The sequence below is a fragment of the Peromyscus californicus genome, unplaced genomic scaffold, assembly GCF_007827085.1.
Source record: "Peromyscus californicus insignis strain IS unplaced genomic scaffold, ASM782708v3 Scaffold_14__1_contigs__length_90479793_seg_2, whole genome shotgun sequence".
Classification (NCBI taxonomy): domain Eukaryota; kingdom Metazoa; phylum Chordata; class Mammalia; order Rodentia; family Cricetidae; genus Peromyscus; species Peromyscus californicus.
This window is the reverse complement of record NW_026294436.1, coordinates 7134538-7155150: the sequence shown is the minus strand read 5'-3', so window position 1 is coordinate 7155150 and position 20613 is coordinate 7134538. Positions and strand designations below refer to the sequence as shown.

General features: G+C 48.3%; 1 long non-coding RNA gene across 1 annotated transcript; it reads left to right on the top strand.

Annotated features, from left to right (window-relative positions):
* Window positions 1–13379: 13379 nt before the first annotated feature.
* On the top strand, window positions 13380–19482 carry LOC128109360 (uncharacterized). Its single transcript, XR_008217802.1, has 3 exons — window positions 13380–15017; window positions 18419–19010; window positions 19347–19482. It is a non-coding gene; the product is annotated as an uncharacterized LOC128109360 (long non-coding RNA).
* Window positions 19483–20613: the final 1131 nt, after the last annotated feature.

The window sequence follows — 20613 nt, the reverse complement described above, 5'->3', positions numbered from 1 at the left end:
CTGAGTGGCTTTCACCAGCCAGTGTGTGCACTTTGAACCCAGGTGGTCTGGCTCAGCACTGTTACCACACTGGCCAGTTCTATCAGAAGACCGTGGGCAGGAGCCACCAGTGAGGTGGCTCTTAGGCTTGTGTGTCAGTTTAGGTCCAAGCAAGAGACTGAAACCCCTGCAGTGATTCGAACAGGGAACGTTCATGGTAAAGACTCATTACTCAGTAAGACATGACAAGAGGTGATGACATCTCAGTTGGTAGACTGCTTGCCTAGCACGCACAAAACATTGTCTCATCCCCAGCTCCTCCTAGACCAGGCGTGGTGGTGCATGCCTGCAACCTCAGCACTCAGGAGGAGAATGCAGAAAGATCTGAAGTTCAAAGTCATCCTCAGCTATATAGCAAATATGAGGCTAACCTGAGCTACATGGAACTCGTAAGAAATCAAACAGATTTTTTTTTTTTTTTTGGTTTTTCGAGACAGGGTTTCTCTGTGTAGCTTTGCGCCTTTCCTGGAACTCACTTGGTAGCCCAGGCTGGCCTCGAACTCACAGAGATCCACCTGGCTCTGCCTCCCGAGTGCTGGGATTAAAGGCGTGCGCCACCACCGCCCGGCTTCAAACAGATTTTAAGAGTACATAAATAACAGCTATAAAAGCAGCCCCTGCCTACCAGCAATGCGGTCCAGATCTCTTTGAAGAAGATATGCCCATGAGCCATGGGTGCTGAGATGTTCTGAAGTGTGACTCCAGCAGAAGTGGCTGGAAATTGGCACTCTGGGTTGACAAAGAAGCCATCTACAGGAGGTGCTCAGAACACCATACAAAACCACCCAGGAGCCAGCTGTAATGACTCATACTTGTGATCCTAGCACTTGTGAGGCTAAGGCATGAGTTCAAAGCCATCCTGGACTATATGCTGAGGCAGCTGTTCACAGGATAGGGAGGGGTCTCACCAAAGCTCACTGCTGCAAAGCCTCAACAGGACTAAGAAGGAGCCAGGGCAGGACACGGTCTACTCACAAACTTGGTTTTCCAAGACATCTAGTGAGTCTTGGTGAGTTTTCCCTAAGGGGTGTGTGTGTGTGTGTGTGTGTGTGTGTGTGTGTGTGTGTGTGCAGATGTGAATGCACACATGTTCAGAGGCCAGAAGACGATCTCAGCTGTCACTCCTCACGGCTTTTTAGCTTTGTTGATTTTGAGACAGAGTCTGTCATTGTCCTGGAGCTCACCAAATGAGCTAGGCTGGCAGACCCTCCTGTCCCCACCCCCCCCAACCCTGGAATCACAAGCATATGCCACCATGCTCAGCTATTGCTTTTCTTCAGCATGGGTTCTGGGGACCGGAACGCAGGGCCTCCTGCCTGTAAGGCAAGCATTCGCCTAACTGAGCTGTCAGCCCAGCCCAGTCTTTCCAGACTTTGTCTGCACAGGAAATGGTCAGGGTCCTTGCCCTCTTCCACAGCAGTAAGGACGATCTGTCTCTGTCTCTCAGTCTGTCTCTCTCTCTCTCTCTCCTTTGTCCCTGAGCTTAAGCTCCTGGTTCATAGCAGAGATAACCCAGCAGGAGGGGATGTCTCTGCTGATTCTGTTGCTTGTGAGCACCCTACTGGTCCAAGCATGCACGTCTTTGTCAAATCGCTAAGGCAGGGAACAATTGGAGCTAGGGTCCTGGCAAGCCCTAAAGGAAAGATCTACAGCTACCTCCCTAGGCAGCCTTGGCCCTGAAGCCAGGCAGCCTGGATTAGGATACAGGTTCTGGGGTCAGCAGTGAAGAGTGCTTGCGGCTCTTCCGGAGGATCTGAACTCAGTTCCCAGCATCCACACAAGGTGGCTTACACTGCCTGCAATTGTCGCTATGGGAGATCTGACAATACCTTCTTCTGGCCTCCTTGGGCACCCCCACACATGTGGCATGTGCATACGTGCATGAGCGTGCGCGCACACACACACACACAAGGTGGGGGGAGAGCTTGTGGCTGGGCGGATGGTTCTGTGGGTAACATACTGTGGGATCTCCAGAACCCATGTTAACAAGCCCAATGTGGCTACACCTGTAACCTCAGCACTGTGGGGGATGAACACAGGAGGATCCCTGGGGCTTGCTGACCTGCAAGCTGCAGGTGCAGTGAGAGACCATAACTCAATGGAATAAGACAGAGAATGATAGAGCAAGACACCCAACGTTGTCCTCTATCCTCCACACATGTGTACATAGACACATGTGTAACCCCGCCCCCACACACACACTCATACACCATGCCACACATAACACAACACACACACACACACACACACACACACATACACACACATCTGCCTCTGCAACTTGATATCCTGGGCATGCTAACCTTTCTGTGCCTCGGTTTCCCCCCATGTGAAAGTGGGGGGAAATAGTGACAATGTCCACTTCTTTCCTGTCACAAGCTTTGATTCATAAAGCACCATCAGCAGTACCTGGCCCACAGGTGAGGCTGAGGCTGAGCATCACTTCTGTTCCTGTCTGTCAGGATGTCACTGAGTCAGAGCTAGCCTGGCATGGCACTTACAGAATCATGTGATAATGGACGTAGTGGCAGCCATGCCCAAACTACAGTAGAGCATCTCATTTATGTAGTGTGTGCGTGTACGTGTGCGTGTGCATGTGTGTGGGGGTGTGTGTGTGGTACATTTGTTAGTATGGATGCATGTGGACATGTATACGCATGCATGTGGACATGTGCACGCATGCGTGTGGAAGCCAGACATCACTGTCACTTGTCTTTCCCTTGTCTCTTCATCTTTATTTTTGACGTACGGTCTCTCACTGAACCTGAAAATCATCAGTTCAGCTAGGCTGGCTGGACAGTGAGCTTCCGGAGTTGGCCTGTGTCGTGGGACTTTAGCCAACCCACTGCCGTGATCAACATTTTAAAAACTATTTATTTACCTATCGTATATGAATGTTTGCCTACAGGTTTGTATGTGCGCCATGTGCATGTCTGGTGCCTGTGGAAGCCAGAAGAAGATGCTGGATCCCCTGCAACTGGAGTTATGGATGACTGTGAGCTGCCATGTGGGTGCTGGAGACTGAGCCAGGGTCTGGATTTGGAGCATCTCAACTCAGGTCCTAGTGCTTGCATAACAGGCACTTTACTGACTGACCCATCTCCCTAGTCCATTTGTGTGTTTGGCTCCACCCTGACCTGGTACCCTTACAAAAGCAAGAGTGGCACCAGGTGGTGGTGGCGCACGCCTTTAGTCCCAGCACTCAGGAGGCAGAGGCAGGTGGATCTCTCTGAGTTTGAAGTCAGCCTGGTCTACAGAGCAATTTCCAAGCCAGAATTACACAGAGAAACCCTGTCTTAAAAAAAACTAAAACTGCAAAAGGAAAAAAAAAAAAAAAAACCAGCAGCGGGCATCACTGACCTTGTCCTAGCCTGGCCCCTGACAGTCAGTGTTCAGGAAGTATTTGCTGAAGGAACTGAGATGAGATGGCTGATGGATAGAAGAGGCATAAGAAAGAAAGATTGATTGTAGCTCATGCTTTGGAAGGTTTTCAGCCCATCGTGACCAAGGTGTAGTGGAGAAGCTTGGTCCATGGCTCCAATAGTGTGTGTGTGTGTGTGTGTGTGTGTGTGTGTGTGTGTGTGTGTGTGTGTGTCTGTTCACTTCATGTGGATGCACTGGTTAGTTCTAACAATTTAGAGTCCCCTGGAAAAAGGGTTTCAGCTGAGGAATTGTCTAGATCAGGTTGGCCTGAAAGCATGTCTGTGGGGGAGTAGTGTCTTGATTGTTGACTAATATAGAAAGACCAGCCTGCCCTGGCAGCACCATTCCCTAGGCAGTGGGAGTTAAGAATGCTAGCTGAAAGCAAGGACGCATTAGTTCCTCCCTGCTCTTGACTTGTGACTGTGGTGTAACCTGTTGTTCGGTGGTTTGAGTGAGATGATCCCCATATTCTCAGGCATTTAAATACTTTGTCCTGGGGGCTGGAGAGATGGCTCAGTGGTTATGAGCACTGACTGCTCTTTCAGAGGCCCTGAGTTCAATTCCCAGCAACCACATGGTGGCTCATAACCATCTGTAATGAGATCTGGCGCCCTCTTCTGGCCTGCAAGTGTACATGCAGACAGAATGCTGTATACATAATACATACATACATACATACATACATACATACATACATACACATATACATACATACTTGGTCCCTAGTTGGTGGCACTGTGTAGGTTTAGGAGGTACAGCCTTGCTGGAGGAGGTATGTCACTGGGGGTGTGTGCATTAGTCAGAGTTCTCTAGAATTACAGAATTTATAGAATGAATCTCTACATGCTTATATATATAGAGAAAGGGGATTTATTAGAGTGACTTACAGACTACAGTCCAGTAATTCAACAATAGCTGGCTGTGAACAGAAAGTCCAAGAATCCAGTAGTTACTCAGTCTATGAAGCTGGATGTCTCAGCTGGTCTTCAGTATATGCTGAATCCCTAGGAAGTAGAGAAGGAATGGACGGTTGGGTAATATTATTTTAAGGTGTGTTATTTTTGTTTATGTTATATTTGTTTAACTCGGTGAATCTGTGTTACTGTGCCTGTCTAAAACACCTGATGGTCTAATAAAGAGCTGAATAGCCAATGGCAAGGCAGAAGAAAGGATAGGTGGGGCTGGCAGGCACAGAGAAGATATAGAAGGAGAAATCTGGGAAAGAAGAAGGAGTAGCCCAAGAAGGAGGAGAACATCAGGGGCTAGCCACCCAGCTACACAGCAAGCCACGGAGTAAGAAATAATGAAAGGTATACAGAAATAGAGAAAGATAAAAGCCCAGAGGCAAAAGATTAACAGGATAATTTAAAGTTAAGGAAAGCTAGCTAGAAACAAGCCAAGCTAAAGCTGGGCATTTATAATTAAGAAAAAAAGCCTCCATGTGTGATTTATTTGGGAGATGGATGGTGGGCCCCCCAAAAAGAGTAAAAACAGCAACAACATTTTGGCACCCATCATGGGGCTTGAATTTCTATAGTGCCTAAGAAAGTTTAAAAAAAAAAAATGGCCCCTTTAAGAGTTCCCGCTGGATAGTTTCTGCTAGACAGTGAGCCCTTGAGTAGCCAGTATGTTAAACAGGAACAAAAAAGTAAGTAAAAATGCCCACCACAGCTCAAGCATCACATTCTAGGAATCTAAGAAGGTTGAATGCAGTTTTTAGTCACGAACCTCCAACCGGGCCATGAGCTTTAGGCTGGCTTTCACTAGCCCAGAAGCGGGCAGAGCCAGGCGAGAGCCACTCAAGAAGGATCTGGGTGTAGGTTAGCAGTTTAAAAGTTTGCTCATGCAGTCAAAAAAGGCTAAAAGAGACACAGTAAAAGAGGTCCAGATGGAAAAAATACAAACCTCTAAACAGGTTCCAGTGTGCTTTACAATGTGTGTAGGCTTAAGAAAGAAAAGAAAATGGGTATAGGCACTTATAGAAAGAAATAGTTTAAAAAAATAAAGTCTTTAAACATACAGGACAAGTAATATAAAAGAAAAAGGCCACGTAAGATGGGAATACATGGAGTCTGGATGCTGTTTGTGATTTGTTGATTTTGAATTTTTTGATGGCTGATGGGCAAGAGGCATCTGCTGACAGACAATGGGATTGTGAGCAGGACTGCAAAATTGAACCAACCTAGATACTTTAGGGCTATGTAAACTTTAAAAAAGAAGTCAAGAAATATATTTTTCAAATGGAAATCAACCCTTCAGGAATGGGATGGATCAGGTTTGATCCAGGGGAGACCTCCTGAATCTTGACAGGTGATATCTATCAACAAAGATTATAGTATGTCTTCCCAGGACTTGGCCATTATTTCAAATTTTCTCAGGGACCCCTAAAAAATTGCCTTTGCCCACAGACAACAGGAAGCAGTTTGGAGAAAATGGCATCCACGTTCCCAAGAGTTACAGGGTGTGGATGGTCTTTGGTTATTTGGTGGGTCATGAATGTTTATTATAATTTAGGGGAATAGAGGATAAAAAGACAACTATTAATCTCAGATAGTTCGCATTGGCATGGATTTTGATATATTGAGACAAATTTAAAGATTTTTTTGTTACATTGTATGTATGTTTCCACTCTTGTTTAAAGAATTTTTGTATACTAATAAAAATTTAAGGTTGTTTTGTTACATATTGTATGTATGTTTCTATTTTTGTTTGAGGAATTGTGCCAATGCAGTTCATTTGTAAATGTAGGATGAAGTTCTAGTTTTTGAAAGTTATTATTATAAGCTATATAGGATAATCAGGAAGCATAGGTTAGTGGTTAGTAATTTATAGCAATCAAAATTGTAGATATGTTAGGTATGCTTTCCAGATCATATAGAGATATATTTTAGATAGATAGATGGTCTTCAAACCTTTCAAAGATATACAGAATATGGCATTTAAAATGTTTTGTTAACTTAGGGCTTTTCATGACAATGAGACATGTCTGCTCCTGGCAGTACCAATTTACTTCAGAGATGATGGGCATCGAAGAAATTCTTTATGGAGTTTGCTTTCAATGTGGCAAAGCTAGCCATTTAGGCAAGAAGCTTCTCTTACCAAGACTGTTTGACAGTTTGTTGTATAAACTGGACACGCAGAACCCACAGGAAAGTGACCACTGAACTTTGCCAAAACAAGGTGGGATGGTCCTTCAGGGTTCACAGAAGAAACTGCCAGACATTCTACAGGACACAGAGGAAAGTGACTGACAAACTTTGCCAGTGTAGGCAGGACAGTCTTTCAAATTTCCTGCTTCATTGAAAAGTCTGCCAGATACTATAGGCCTGTAGGCTGAAGATGGATGCTCCAATGTTACAGAGGAACTTTGGGTGACTGTCCAGGCAGTCAGATGTCTCTGTCATTGCTAGAGTTTTGGAAGTTGTTTGCAATGGACTTTTTGTTTATTTAAATAATATTACATCTTTCTGAGTCTTTGATGGAATTGAAGACTACATAGTTATAGTTTCCATATATATAATTTTCTTTAGATATGATAAAAAGTAAATATAAGGTATAAAATTTTGGATTTTCTAAGTTAGGATAGATTATGGAGTATTTTCTTAAAATTTACCAGACACAAATTAACTGGAATTCAGTATATTGTGAATGTAATCTTTACTTGATAATTGTTCTTATTGTATACAGTCTTACTATGTTAAAGTTAAAACCTTTCGTTGTTTGTTTAGAAAAAAAGAGGGAAATGTTGGGGAACATTATTTTAAGGTGTGTTACTTTTGTTTATGTTACATTTGTTTAACTCTGTGAAGCTGTATTACTGTGCCTGTCTAAAACACCTGATTATCCAATAAAGAGCTGAATAGCCAATGGCAAGGCAGGAGAAAGGATAGGTGGGGTTGGCAGGCACAGAGAAGATATAGAAGGAGAAATCTGGGAGGAGAAGGAAGTAGCCGGAGGAGGACACCACTGGTCAGCCACCCAGCTACACAGCAAGCCGTGGAGTAAGAAACAAAGAAAGGTATACAGTAACAGAGAGATATAAAAGCCCAGAGGCAAAAGATTAACAGGATAATTTAAAGTTAAGGAAAGCTGGCTAGAAACAAGCCAAGCTAAGGCTGGGCATTTATAATTAAAAAAAAAAAAGCCTCCATGTGTGATTTATTTGGGAGGTGAATGGTGGGTCCCCAAAAGAGTAACAACAACAACAACGGACGTGCTAGCAAGGCAAGGGCAAGCAGCAGTGAGCAAACCTCTGCTTCTTCCATATCCTATGTCCAAGCTTTTTCTTTTGGGACACCAATCAGCTCCCAAATCGTGACACAGAGACTTGTTATTAGTTTTGAATGCTCTGCCTAGCTTAGGCACATTTCTGGCTAGCTCTTTTAACTTAAATTAACCTGTTTCTCTTTACCCTTTGCCTCAGGGCTTATTACCCTTTTTACTTCTGTGTATCTTACTTTCACTGCTTCTCTGTGTCTGCCGGGCTTCTTGCCCTGGGCATGTCCCTTGCCCTCTCCTTCTTTCCTTTGAGCCTAGATTTCTCTTCTTATTTATTTTTTCTGCCTGCCAGCCCTGCCTATCCCTTCTCTGCTTAGCTATTGGCTGTTGCCTCTTTATTAGACCAATCAGGTGCCTTAGGCAGGCAAGGTGAAACAAATGCAACACATCTTTTCATAATTAAACAAATGCAGCATAAACAAAACTAACACATCTTTGCCTAATTAAAATAATATTCTACAACATCCTTATATAGACTCCAGCAGAAGGCATGGCCCAGGTTAGATCTAGATTAAAGGTGCATCTTCCCACCTCAAGATCTGGATCAAAATCATGTCTTTTCCCATCTCAAAAGATCTGGATAAAGTTGTGTCTTCCTACCTCAAAGATCTGGACTAGAAGTGGATCTTCCTACTTCAAATTAGCCAAAATAAAAAAACAAACAAAACAAAACAAAACCTCTCACAGGTGTGCTTTCCATTTGGGGGGTTTAGTTCCGAAAAGCCATCACTGTGGGCTTTGGGAGTTTGAAGGCCACATGCCATCCCCAGTTCACCCTCTCTGTTTTGTGTCTGGGTTCAAGATGTGAACCCTCAGCTTCTGCTCCAGCTGGTATGCTCACCTGCCTGCTGCCATGTTTATTCACAGTGGTGGTGACGGACTCTTAACCCTCTGGAACTGTAAATCCATAGAACACAGAGAACTTTCTTCTATCAGTTGCCTTGGTCATGGTGTTTTATCACAGAGACAGAAAAGGAACTCATACACGCGGTCCCCGGCTCCGTCTCCCGTGACTTCCCTTCCATGATGGACTGTAGCCCGGGACTGTAAGCCAAATGACCACCCCACAAGTTGTTTCTGGTCAGGGCATTTTATGACAGCACCAGAAGTGAAATTGGAGCAGAGGACCAGGAAACAGAGCACAACAGGAAGCAGAGGCTGGGCATAGCCTTCCAAGGCCCACTCGGAGTGACCAACTCCTGCCAGCGGGGCCCGGTGCCTAAGGCTGCCGGTGCCCAAAATAGCCCCACCGGATGCGGGCAGTTAAGACGTGGTTCCAGATGCAAGCCACAACAGTGACTGAACTGTGAGAGTCATCTCAGTGTACCTTTCCCAAGGGGCCACACAGCCAGAGAGCTCAACCCCAGCCTCCCTCCCCAACCCACCCCCATCTCCCCACCCTATCCCACCCCACCCCCACACCCCCACCGCTAATGCAATTCAAAAGGGAACCCCCATCTTCTGACCCTGTTCCTAGCTCCTGCCAGAGGCTTCCCTCAACCATTGTTCCTCAAGTCCAGACCTGCCTGGTTGGTATCTGGCACACTGACTGTCCTGCCTGGTCCTTGGGGGAAAGTATCTCAGTAATGAAGTCTTGTAGGGGACATGTGTGCAAAGGTCCGCAGCCAGCTCACAGGGTGAGGGAGTTCCCAGGAGTCGACCCAAACCACCTCGCCCTGCCATTGGTGCCCACTCCTGCCAATCCTGAAGAGTCACTGTTTTTCCCACCTCCCTGTTCCACGCATTTTGAATGGCCCCTGAGGCTGTCAGGCACCATCTGTTGCCTCAGCCTGTGGCAGCTATTGGGGACGTGCTTGCAAACGTATGAAACGATTTGGGTTGGCCTTGTGATGAGGCCCTTAGATGAGCAAGGGGAGGGTTTGCTAAGTTCATCAGGGGCCACATTAACCTGAGGGAGGCAGGAATCCAGAGCAAGGGAGGGAAGACTGAGGAGGGACGGGGAGGGGCCGGCCTGAGACAACCAACAAGACCCAGTAAGCTGCGGCCTCAAGCCTGTGTGCCTATGAGAGGAACAGGCTCACGTCTCTGACAAGGCCAAAGCTGAGGTGGCCCTCAGCAGAGTTGGCTCGTGACAGTCCATGAAGGTGACTTTACCTCACCTTATTCTGCCCAGATCAACACTGGAACTTATTCCAGGGAACAGTATCATAGCTATTGAACAGGGAGCCAGGCTGTTTCCTCATCTAATTGCCACAAAACTCGAGGAAAGGCAGAGCATCTGGGCTGGGGAAATGGCTTAGTGACTAAGTTCAATTCTGTGGACCTGAGTTCGATCCTCAGCACCCACATGAAGAAGCCGAGTGTGGCAGTGTGTACTTGCAATCCCAGCCTGAGGAGGTGGAGACAAGTGATCCCTGGGGGCTTGCTGGCTGGGATGCCAACCTAACTGAATGGAGGAGCCCCGAGCCAGTGAGAGACATTATCTCAAAGCAAACAAACAAACAAACAAAAAACCCACAAAACACCAATGTGGAGGGCTGGAGAGATGGCTCAGTGGTTAAGAGCACTTACTATTCTTCCAGAGGACCCAGGTTCAATTCCCAGCACCCACATGGCAGCCCACAACTGCCTGTAACTGAATTACAGACAAGGGATCTGACACCCTCATACAGAGTATATACAGGCAAAACACCAGTTCACATTCAATAAATAAATAAGTCTTTTTAAAAAATCAGAATCAAGATGTAATTTAAAGTGAGCGGTGGTGGCTCATGCCTTTAATCCCAGTACTCGGGAGGCAGAGGCAGGCAGATCTCTGTGAGTGTGAGGCCAGCCTGGGCTACAGAGTGAGTTTCAGGACAGCCAGAGACAGACAGGGAAACCCTGTCTCGAAAAACCAAACAACAAAGAGAGAGAGAGAGAGAGAGAGAGAGAGAGAGAGAGAGAGAGAGAGAGAGAGAGAGAAAACGAAAGAAAGACAAAACAAACAATATGGAAGCTCCTGAGGAACACCAGAGGTTGCCCTCTGGCCTCCACATGCACACACATGTACACGCACATCTGCAAACACACAGACATGCACATATATGTGCACACACAAAAGAAAGTGGGGTGTTTTTCCTGGGATACAGGGGGAGGCAGCAGCTCAGAGAGGTTAAGGAACTCGCCACGTCACATTGTTGAGGGTGGACCCGGACAAGGACCCATGGCAGCATCATGCTGCTTCCCTAGGAGGGACCCTAGCAGCACACTTTCATGGACGGCAACAGCTCCTGGAGACCAAGGACTGCCGGGGCACTTGAGTGGATCAGAATAGTAGCGTGTATGGGGTTTCCCAGGAGTCTTGAGGGCATTTCAGTCACCTTTTCTCCCTAGGCCCAGCATGTCACTCCTGAAATCCATCCACGCAGAGGACAGTAGGGAGCAGAATTAGGTCAACTGTAGAGGAGGCTCTGACCCACCTGGGACCTGAGTGCAGACACAAAGGCCCACCTGAGGATGCCCTGAGACCCCAGAAGCTGTTGTCCTCACAGCTTCTCCTCTGCTAGCTTGTGCCTACCCTGACGTCTGAGAGGGCTGCTGTGAATAGTCCCACGTTGGGGTTAAGTGGCTTGGGAAATGAAAGAAGGGTGGGTCTCTTCAATATGGAGACTCGAGAGCCATGCTCTGACAGGACTCCAGATACTGAGTTCCCATCTGAGAGGCACCCATGGGGAGTACCACAGCTGAAACTGTGGTCTCAAAGCACAGCATACTGGGGCACTGTGGGAGCCTACAACCGACTCAGTTTCCCAGTTTGAATCTGAAGTCTATTCTGAGTTAATAAAGTTCAGGCTTGCTTGCTCCAGGGCTGTGAGAAAGTCCTGATTAGCCCATGGGAAGGGACATACTATCTAGCTAAAAGCAGGCTGCTGATGCCAGCCGGAGGTACATCGAGATAAAAAAAATGAAACTGCCTACTCTTTGACTCAAGGACAGGATAGATAGTGGTTGAATGCCTGTGCTGTGCATTGTTCTACCTCTGTCCTTCAAGACTGTACATAAGCTGGCTGTGAAATAAACTCGGGGCCGTCCGGCATTGACCGGCAGACCTCTCCACTCTGTTCTGTCTCCTTCATTGTCTCTACAGTCCGCACACCTCCACCCAGCTACCCAGTCGACTGGTCAGCAGGCTCTGACAGGACACTTGTCACATGGTTCAACCTGTCAGCAGAGTGAGGTGGGGCCCAAGACACAGCTCCACGCTGCTGACTCTGGAGATCTTTCCAGAGGCAGCTTCTGGGGAAACTGGAATTCTTGACTTCGGTGCAGAAAGAATTTCAGGACAAGAAAGCGTGGAGCAGCCTGGCGGTGGTGGCGCATGCCTTTAATCCCAGCACTCGGAAGGCAGAGCCAGGCAGATCTCTGTGAGCTCGAGGCCAGCCTGGTCTACAGAGCGAGATCCAGGACAGACAGCAAAACTACACAGAGAAACCCTGTCTCAAAAAAAAAAAAAAAGAAAGAAAGAAAGAAGGAAGGAAGGAAAAGAAAGCATGGAGCAGAACTAGAGTTTCCAGGAAGAAAGTTTAGCACAGATTTAAACACAAGGGTTAAAAAGGAAGCTGCCAGAGGATGAGATGAGACATCCAAGTGTAGGTGTGGGCTTCTCAAAGACGAGCTTAACCTTCTATAACCCTAAACCGTTCTGCTAGCTCTCCACTTACATCTCAAAGGGTCACAAATAAACTTTTTCCCTCCTTTTATAAATACTTATTTGTTTGCAGGAATATGTGGGCCCACGGCGCATGGGTGGAGGTCAGAGGACATCTTCTGAGAGTCAGTTCTCTCCTTCCACCGTGCGTGTTCTGGGGCTTGAACGCGGGTGGCCAGGGGCGGTGGCAAGTGCCTTTACCTGCTCGGCCATCTTGCAGCCCTTCCTCCCCCTTCTGTGATAATGGAGGTCACAGGGTGGTTCTGGCGGTACCTTGTGAAGGACTGCAGTATGGTAAGGTCGTAGGGTTGCACAAGAAGATTAGGACATGGCTTTGACTGTAACTGTTATTTCTGTGAGATTCCTAGAAAAGTGTAGGTTTGCTGCTAGGGAAAGAGACATCTTAACACTTAGGACATAAGCACGGCTCCCTGCTGTTTTGGCATCTTACTTGAAACCTCTCTGTAAAGTCTGTCAAGCGGTGGTGTGGGTGGGGGAGAGATGCTCCCCTTACCCCCCACCCCGCCCCTTGCCGCCTGTAACTGCAACAGACAAGCATGATGACCCTCCCCCTTGCCAGCAACAGCACTCAGGAAAGCAGGCCCTGCTCCTCTAGGCAGCACAGCAGAGGTAGCCCAGATGTTGCCAGCAAGAGAAAGCTGCCCCATTACTCATCAGACATGTGGTAGCATGGGTGGAGGAGAGATGTCCTCCTCCCAACCCCCACCCATCAACACCTGAGACAGGTGGAGGAGCTGGCCCTGGGGTCACAAGAGCGGGAGAGCTCTCCCTACCCCTCACCAGCTGCAGCACTCAGGAGTGCTGATGGCCTCTGCATCTCGAATGGGCAACACAGTAGAGCTGGTCCTGATGGTGTAGGTGGAGGAGAGTCAACCCTGAGGGCATGAAAGCAGGAGAACAGCCCCCCAACCCTTACTGCCCCCTTAACCCCCAATCATTGCTGTAAGGATGAACTAGCTGGGGCAATGCTGGAGCGCTCGCCCAGAACCAGGCTTATGAATTAGCCCACCCCAACATCCACCCCATCTATGATCTGCTGGAGCACGTGAAGGAACCTGACCTGCAGACCCAAAGCTGCAGGATCTCCACAACACAGGACAACAACTGGATAGCCAAGAGGAGTCCTAGGGAGAGCCCAGCATTGACAGTGTAATAGAAACTGGAGACCTCCAACCTGACCAATGACTCTTTGCAATGAGCACCTGCAAGTAAAGATATATGGACAAAAGGGTTTATTGAGTGACTCACTGTGTCACACTGCAGCTTCCATGGTGAGAATTTTAATTTTCTCCTTTTTATCTCTTAAATTTTGTTTTATTGGAGGGGGGGTGTGGGCATTGTAGAGGCAGAGGATGGATGCAAAGGGATGGGGAAATATGAATGGGATCAAGATGAATAATGTGAAAGACACATTGAATACATAAAAAAAGGAAGTAAAAAAGAAAGAAAGAAAAGACAGCACCTCTGTGTCACCAGCCTTCACAGCAGGTGTCAGATGCACTAGAATTCTTACCATCGGAGACACTTTGACCAGACTCGAGAGTGAGCCGTTTCCTCCACTTACACATGGGCAAACTGAGGCATGGAGAGGGTAACATGCCTAGAGTGTCATGTTGCTCAACCAGATGTTTTTGTTTGAGTCCATGTGCCCATACTTTCCCCTGCCTTTCTGTCCAGCCTCACTACCAACTCCGTGCAGCTCTGTGCAACTCCAGCAAGGGGCTGTATTGTAGCTCCTCAGCGGCTCGTGAGAATTCCACTCTGGGGAGGCCTTAGCACTTGGGCCTTCAGAGCCTGTGCTAGCAGACCCTGTAGAACCTTTCTAGACACCGAACATCAAGAACTCATCAGGAAGCACTGAGCTGCAGGGCTGGGGAGATGGCCCAGAGGTTAACGCACTCGATCCGAGTTTGAGTCTCCAGAACCCGGGTAAATTCTCTGTGGACGTGGAGGCTGCCTGTGGGTCTAGCCTTGGGAGGAGGAGACAGAGATCCCCAGAACACACTGAGTATTGAGACTAGCCAATCAGCGAACTCTAGGATTGACTGGAAGACCCTGACTCAATGACAACATGGAAGGGTGATGGAGGAACGTTCTTGGCATCAATCTCAGGCCTCCACACGCACACATATGCATTCAAACCCACCCATGTGTCGTCATCCACATGCAAACGTGTACACACACACACACACAAATGGAAAATAAATTTAAAAACACCTCCTTTATGAGTATCCAAGAATGTCCTTATGGCTCCCTGCTTGGAATCTGAGCCCTGGGGGACCGGGAAAGCTCTTTTTTTCTGGCCCCTCCCCCACCTTTCACACCCATGTCTTTGAGGCGCTGAAAGGCATGCGCAGATGTCAGGCGCTGAAAGGCATGCGCAGATGTCAGGCGCTGCTCTCATCTGCGTGTTCACGGGCCCACCCCTCAGTTCCCATGGCAGCCTGGCACATGCTGCCTGCACCTTTTTTTTTTTTTTCCACACTGCAGTCTGTCTGGCAACTTGTCTGGCTCCCAACTGTGCCGTGGATGGCTGGCGGGCTGGGCCGGGCCCTTTCTCCACACCTGGCTGGGCACCTGGCCCAACATAGGTGCTCAGGGACTGGTGAGTGGGTGGGTGCAGGTGGAGAAGACGGAGCAAAAGCAGAGAGGTAGGAAAACGCACTGCAAGGTGAGGACTGCGGGCCAAGAGCATTTCTTGAGCACCTGCTGTATGCAAGCTCTGAGGAGGCCAGCTTGTAAGATGCTCGTGCAGTTTCTAAACACTGAGTATATTGTTTTGTTTTTAAACTTCACGGCGTATGGATGAGGTAAATTGATTATAACTCGTGGAATAGAGAATGTATGAGTGGGGTAGCAAAAAGGGCAGTGGCCTTGGGCCATGAAGTTTGCTTTGAGTGCTGGCTTTACCCTAGCTAGCTATGAGGCCCTGATTTACACAGAAGGGTGGCTCTGTGCCCACATTTTACAGCATTCAGCCTGCAGCCCAATTGAATAAGAAGTGTGTGGTACCCCCAGTCTACAGGTAGGCTTAGGCACAGGAAAGGGACCAGAAGCCATGACCACCTCATCTCAGTGTCCACAGAGCATCCAGCAGGGCTGGGCCCCCGAGGCACGTGTCCAAGTGAAGAATGGGCTGTCTGCCTGAGGGCAATGTCCAGAAAGCCAGCCGGGGACTGAGGGGACGGGTCCTCGGGTAATAGCACTCGCTGCACAAGGATGAGAACCTGGGTTCAAATCCCCAGCCGCCATGTAAAAATCTGGGAGTGACATCTGTAACTCCAGTGCTGTGGGGGATGGGCACAGGAGGGTCCCTCTGGCTTGCTGGCCACCAATCCAGCTCTCGGGGACTAAGGTGGAGTGTGACAGAGCAGTGCACCTGATGTCCTCTTCTGGCCGCTGCGTAGCACATGAGTACACACTCACAGCATGGATACACACACACACACACACACACACACACACACACACACACACGCCTGTGGTGACAAGTCCTTGAGGGTTGATTATACCTGACCAAGGGTGTGGCTGGGTAGACAGCTGCTGGTCCCTGTCCACAGCACTGTGAGTTTTAGGGGATTCCTAGTGTCGCTTTGTCCCTGACCTCAGTGACACTTGGCACACAGTTCCTACATCGGTTCCTTTTCTCATGGCTGTAAGTAAATGGCTGACAAGAAGCAACCGGCAGGAAGAGCAGTGTCCTGGGACTCGTAGGCAGAGGGGAAGGCGTGGCGTCAGGAGCATGAGACAACTGGTCACTTGGCATCTGAAATCATGAACTAGAGCATGGACAGAAACTGCACCTAGACCACAAAGCCACCAGGCCCGCTCCCCGTGACCCACTTCCTCCCGTGGGTCTCCACAGCCTTCCCAAACAGCACCACCAGATGGGGACCAATGAGCCCATGTGGAAACGTTTCACATTCAGACCACAACACCCTCTGTGTCTCCACCAGCAACACTTCACTATGAGTGCCCATTCGTCAGGCTCCTGTGAGATAGGCTTTAGTCTAGGCTCCGGAGAAACAGAACGGTAGGAATCATGGGCCGCGAGATGGCTCAGTGGGTAAAGATGCTTGCTGCCAAGCCGGAAACCTTAAGTTCAATCTTTGGGATCCAGGTGGGGGAAAGAGAAAAACAACCCCCACAAGTCATCCTCTGACCCCACACCGTGTGTGGCATGCTCACACTCCAACACACAGATAGATGCAATAAAACCCCTACAAGTCGTCCTCTGACCCCACACGTGTGGCATGCTCACACACTCAAATAAATGAATAGATGCAATCAACATTGTAAAGAAATCCTCACTTTTACATCCCTGCAAGGGCATAGGCAACTAACAAGGAGGAAGTAACCGCAGAGCGTGGGAAAAGGAAAGGAAGCCTTCTCGGGGATGGGGGACAGGAAAAGCTAGGGGGTGTCAAATAGCTCCCTAAAGTGGGCAGCAAAAGAGCTGATCCTGAGAAGGTGATGACGGCATGAAGATGGGGGGCACCAAGTGGGATCATGGGAAGGAACATTCTAGGACCACGTGACTGGAACATGTGAGGTTAAAGCAGGTAGAGGAGGTGAGACTCACAGGAAGGTGTGGACCACGTAAGATCCTATGAAGGAAGGGCTTGGGTCCGCCTCATCTTCAGGCAAGGCTGCCCTCATCTTCACTCTGCTACTACACGCTCTTTCTTTCTTTCTTTCTTTCTTGTTTATTTGGTTGTTTGGTTTTGTTTTGTTTGTTTGTTTGTTTGTTTTTTTGTTTTTTGTTTTTTTGAGACAGGGTTTCCCTGTGTATCCCTGGCTGTCCTGGAACTCGCTCTGTAGACCAGGCTGGCCTCAAACTCATAGAGATCCACCTGCCTCTGCCTCCTGAGTGCTGGGATTAAAGACTTTCACAACCATGCACCGCCCGGCTTAGAGTCTCTGGGATAACCTGGATCCCACTGCCTGGCTTTGAGTCTCTGGGATGTTTAGGTTCCTCTGTAGCTCATGGCTGTGGGATGGTCTGTATGGCAAATGTGTTGCTGATTGGTCAATAAATAAATCACTGATTGGCCATTGGCTAGGCAGGAAGTGTAGGCGGGACAAGGAGGAGAATAAAGCTGGGAAGTGGAAGGCTGAGTCAGAGAGACACTGCCAGCCGCCACGATGACAAACAGCATGTGAAGATGCCGGTGAGCCACGAGCCATGTGGCAAGGTATAGATTAATGGAAATGGATTAATTTAAGCTGTAAAAAAAGTTAGCAAGAAGCCTGCCATGGCCATATAGTTTGTAACCAATATAAGTCTCTGTGTTTACTTGGTTGGGTTTGAGTGGCTGTGGGACTGGCAGGTGAGAGAGATTTGCCCTGTCTGTGGGCCAGGCAGGAAAACTCTAGCTACAGCTCATGGCCTCCCAGCCAACTAAGGCTGTACTGGTGGCTGTGAGGAAATGTCGTGGCACCACCCGGACAAGATGGGAAGACGCATGGGTGTCTTCTCCAGAAAATATCCTCAAGCACTGCCTTTCCAACAGAGTGACCATCACAGGCTGGTTATTGACAAGATCGGTCAGGAAGCACATGTCACCTCCAGCTCCCTGTACCTTGCTGCTGTCTCAGCATTTCTGTGGTGACATTGAGGATTTTGTTTTCCTGTGGGAAAGCTCAAGTGAATTATCTCTTCTATGGATAATCTCATGGATAGTTGCATGCAGAGTTGAGAGAGTTCATGTTCTGGCCTTCCTTTCTCAGCAGCTGAAATGTTTCCCATCTACCAATTACAGGCCATTTGTCTCTCCTTTCTGCCCAGAGAGCACCTCCTTCCAGTTCCCAAGGTCCATCCTGGCGATTACGCCTTTAACAGTACCTACATCTTCACCTTTGGTGTTAATGCAGATGGGCCCTGTTATTTTTTGTTCAGGCACCAAGGATATGAACATTTCTTTGCTTCCTCTTTACCATCTGTGGCAGGGGGATAGCTCCTTTGGGTTATTTTTTGAATTTATTTTTAACTGTCCTCCTTTGCAGTAGGAAGAGTGGCACACTTTGGGTCCAAACGAAAGCCTCCATTTTGAAATGAAGTTGTACCACAGTGTCTTTTGGAACGTGAGTGAGTGAAGGGAAAAAGGAAAGGAGAGTCAATATTGATTTCCATGCATATGGAAATCACATAGAGATGCTGTCTTAGCCCTACTCGAATGGCTGTCATAACAAATAACAAACGCCGACAAGGATGAGGGCGGAGGCACCTTTCACCCACGAGTAGTGGGAATGCACACTAGCAGAGCCCCTATGGCAAACAATATGGAGCTTCCTCGAACAAGAAATAGAACTGCCGTATGGCTGAGCTGCTCCGTCCCTGGAAGTACATCTGAAGGACTCGGAGTCAACCTACTTCAGAGACACTTGCTCACCCTCATGTTATTCACTACAGCCAAGCTATGCAGTCAGCCTAGGTCTCCATCAAGAGAAGAACGAACAGGGAAAATGTTCCTCGGGGAAGCAGCCACCTCAGGGACGAGATGCTTCCGACCACACCCAGGCCTCACCGGCTGTTTGCCCCGCTGCTGCTGACAGTTGCGCTGCTTGCCCAGAGGCACCAAAATCTTGGCTCCTTGGGGTGCGTATCCTACCCAGTCTGCCTCGGAATGATCCTGTGTTAGCTACTCTTTCCTGTGATTGTGGGAGCGGTGCATGAGGGGTGCATGTGTGTGCATGAGGGGTGCATGTGTGTGCATGGGGGGTGCATGTGTGTATGGAGGCCACAGGGTAGGTTCCAGGTGTCTTCTTCAACTGCTCTCCACGTCATTCATTCATTCATTCATTCATTTTTAACATCCCTGAACTTTGGAGTTCACTGATTGGCTGTACTGGCTGACCAATAATCTCAAGGGATCTACCTGTCTCCTAAGATGTGGCATGTCTAAGAGTTACTTTTCTCCCTGCTTTACCCTAGAACCTCATTCCAGGGAAACGCTGAGGAGAACTTGAAATCATCATAAGCAAGCTGCCACAACTTCTTGATGAAGTTGGAGCTCCAAATAGAAATGAAAAATTTAAAGCAAAATAAAACGACTTTTCTTTGTGTCAGAGTCAGAGACAAACTAAAGAAAAACAGTAACGTAGGGCTGGGGAAGGGAGGAAGGGTCTGGGGGGCAGGGTATGGTAGTGGAAGGCTTCCTGGAGGAGATGAGGCTGAACCAAAGGTTCTTGGTCCAGGGGAGGGGAGGTGGCTCAATTAGTAAAGTGTCCGCCAGACAAGCATAAAGAACTGAGTCTGTCTCTGTGAGTTCGAGGCCAGCTTGGGCTACAAAGGGAGTTCCAGGACAGGCTCCAAAGCTATACAGAGAAACCCTGTCTCAAAGAACCAAAAAAAGCCGGGCAGTGGTGATGCACGCCTTTAATCCCAGCACTCAGGAGGCAGAGCCAGGCTGATCTCTGTGAGTTCGAGGCTAGCCTGGTCTACAGAGTGAGTTCCAGGAAAGGCGCAAAGCTACACAGAGAAACCCTGTCTCGAAAAACCAAAAAAACCCCCTGAGTCTGAGTCCCCAGCCCCCACTCACAAGGCCAGGCATGGCGCCAGTCTCCTGTAATCATAGCTCTAGGGAGTGACACAGAGGAGTCTCTGATCCTGGCTGGTCAGCTAGTATAGCTGTGTTGGTAAGCTCTAGGTTCAGTGAAAGACCCTGTCTAAAAAAAAATAAGATAAAGGGACTGGGTAGGTGGTTTAGTGGGTAAGAACCCTTGTCCAAACATGTGGGTCTGGATTTAGATTCCCAACAGCAGCGTAAAAAGTGAGGCATGTGCCTGTGACCCCAGCATTGAGGGTGGGAACAGGCGGATCCCAGGAGCATAAATCCACACACACATGCACATACACAAATGTGTACACATGCAAACAACACATAAGTTTAAAGTTTTTGTTACGTTTGCCAATTAAAGTATCACAGTGTCAGCCGCTGTTGCACCCCTGTTCTGTATTTCAGGGAGCAAAATCCAAATGCTCTCAGAGGCATATGAGGACTTTGTGGCAGTGAGGGGCTTCTCAAAGCTTGAGTGCCCCAGAATCCTGAGAATCCCTGGAAGCCAGCGGGGCACAACTTAGTGCAGAGGCCCCTCTGGCCAGCAGGGGGTGCAAGTTCCCTGTGACCAGGGGCCTGGCGTGCTCACAGGAGCCTCGGGGTGGAGGACAGTAGGAAGCCCAGGCCTCTGAGAGCTTCCAG